Below are 2,896 nucleotides of genomic sequence, written 5' to 3'. Positions count from 1 at the left end.
TCAGCCACGGACACCCTCCCTGGCACCCACGGGCTGCCCGGCCTGCGACGGCACCGGGGAAAATGTTGTCCTTGTCCCTCACGGTGAAGGCTCGATGGCACAGCGATGGGCTGGTCTGTGCCCGCGCTCACCCCGCAAAGGCTCTCCATGTTCACAGTCACATTTTTTGGATTAGTGGCCAGAAAACCTTAGCGTATCAGGGAAAAAAAGAAAAACAAAAACCACTGGAAAACAAAGGGGTAGGTCTTCCGGACAGCAGGGCTGCTGCAACCGAGAGGGCCATGTTGGGGGCTTGCGAGTGGTCTGGCAGAGCTCATCCCCACTCCAGGGAGGGATAAAGTCCCTCCATTGACCTGTAGGAGAGTATTTAAGCCGGGACTTCCAAAACTGGGCAGTTTCAGCCTAGAAGTTCAGACCAGGACAGATTCCAGCAGGCATTTTCCAGCCTCCCTGGCGTGCTCCCTAGAAAATGGACGGCCATCCGAATCTCTGGAAGGGCACTCGCTCATCACCGCCGCATCCCTCTGGCGCTCCAGGAGCAGAGCGCGGATCTGCACATCTCCTCTAGCCTCTTCCCTGCCTCTCGCCAGTGCCGGAGCCCACGTTTTCCTGGGCTGGGCATGGCGGGCAGCTCCCACCTGTGATGCCTTGCCGGCTCTCTCCGCCTGCTAGGGCATGCTCTGCCTACAAGCGATGGCAGCGGTGCTGAGAAGCCTCCTGGCAAGGAACCGCACGTATCGGCGCCTGGTTTAGTCACTTCAAAACCATCTGGTTAGTAAGAGGGAGAGGAGGGAGGAAGCCCAGGCAGAGATTGCACATGGAAATACCGATGAGATGACACCGTTCTCCGAGAAGTATTGGAACAACCGGAGGAGCAATAAAACACCGCAGTTTCCATCCATGCGGCTGTATCCTACGGAGAAAGAAAAGGCAAGGGATCCTATTGGAAGTCATGTCTGATTCGTATCTGTCTGGCCTGGATTAGTTCTGATGCTGAGGAGAGACAGGCTGACCCCTGCCCACTGAAACAAAAGGAAAATGGATGAAGGAGGGTGCAGCCGAGGCCGCCGCTGGATGGTGGTCGAGCCTCGGCCCGAGGGGTCCTGAGGAGTGGGATGCTGAACACAGGCTGCAGCTGCCAACTCCTCACTGCAACGCCACAGGACCGTGCAAAATTGCCAACTGCACATCCCAGCAGCTCTTATTTCTTCCCCTGTCGGGAGGAAAACTCTGCGATGGGCCTGGATGCACCCTGCATTTTGTTTCTATTGAATCTAACGCTCCTGACAAAGGGACATCCCCTGGGGCCAGGATCTCCTCATACAGCTGAGGCATAAGCTCGAGCAGTACTTTGACCCTCTCCCAGGAAGAGAAATGGGGCCTAAAAGATTTCAGGATCAGAAAAGCACTGGCATTTGCCAGGGAGACACGGACAGCTTCGTGACGTGACTCTCGCGCTGCCACTGCAGGACTCCCAGCGCCTCTGAAGCCATTTCAGTGGCATGTCTCGGCCCGAAACACATCGCTGCCGGTGCTCCCAGTGCAAGTCTGGGCTGGATTCACAGGCTAAGGGGAAAGGTTTTTTTTCCACATTAAAGACTTTCTCTCTGTTGACAGTAATAAACAAGGGAAGAGAGGAGCCGATCCGGTTCCCGTGGGCCAGGTTACTCACATTTTGCAATGCTTGGGGCACACACATGGTAGAAAATAAAAGACAGCATACAAACAGGAGAAAATCTTTCTGGGCCGGAATATCTTCCCGTCTGTCCTGTCCCCAAGGGTGGGCAAGAGCAGGTGCCAGAGCAGAGCATAGGCACGGGGCAGTACCCACCAGAGCTCCCCCAAGCACACGGCAGTATGAATCCAGGGCATCTGCCTGGACCTCCCGCGCCGGGTTCAAAATCCAGGGCTGTGTCCGGCTCCGGGGGTCTGCTCCAGCTCCGTTGAACTCACCCCAATCCCTCCAGCCCCGGCTGCTGGAGCCATCCCATCGGACATGTCTTCCAACCTGCTTGCCCCCACTCATCGCTACCCATGTTCCCGTCGCTTAGCACCAGTGATAAACAGGACATACCCCCTTGGCCGGCTGCCTGCCCAAGGCATGCAGGATCAAGTCTTCTCCCAAAACCCTCCTCTGGCAGCCACCGAACAGCCCCACTTGGTTTATCAGGCGGTAGGGCTACTCCTGTAGCAAAAGCACTCTTGCTTGGTCAACGTCATCCCGCTGGGAACATTGGCACAGGTCTGCCTGCCCGTGGGCGCAGACCTCTCCGCAATCCCCTTGCCTTGGCCCGTGTTTCCCCCCACCTTACAAAACCGCTCAATCTTCAGGATGGTTTTGGCTCATCACTAAACGTACGGCAGGTTTCTTGCCTGGGTTCGTCCAGCCACTTCTCCCCCGGGGCAGGGCTCCCCGCCCAGCCAGCTCCACAGCTTTTTGCATCCAGTGCCAGTTTGCCTTTTGCTCTGGCAGATAACCTCAGCCATTGCAACCCACACTCCGTTTCTCAGGAGCCCTTTCTCCAGCCCCTCTGATTTTCCAGCATCCCATTCCAGCTGTCTGTGAGCTGAGAGAAAAATCAGCTCCTCCCCACTGCACCCCACCCCACAAAATTCCTCTTTTTCAGCTGCCGTCTAATGCTTCCAGCCCACCCCACTGGGAACTGCAGGCTCCCGGGCACTGAAGGAGCGTAGCGGTCTTTGGGAGAGGAGGATGCCCTGCCCTCCACCCCATCCCCAGCCAGGCTCCTGCCCTGTGCCGCAGAGGGCACTTGGGCCGCGGCGGCAGGTCGGATGCAGGACCCAGCCCTGCCCCGGTGGTCACAGGGCTGACCAAAGCCACAGCCAGGAACCTTAGACCTGGACAAATCATTGGCAGGGGACTGAAGTGAGATGA

Source organism: Cariama cristata, unplaced genomic scaffold (assembly GCF_000690535.1).
Source record: "Cariama cristata isolate BGI_N322 unplaced genomic scaffold, ASM69053v1 scaffold36936, whole genome shotgun sequence".
Lineage (NCBI taxonomy): Eukaryota > Metazoa > Chordata > Aves > Cariamiformes > Cariamidae > Cariama > Cariama cristata.
The sequence above is the reverse complement of the archived record's forward strand: the minus strand, read 5'-3'. Positions refer to the sequence as shown.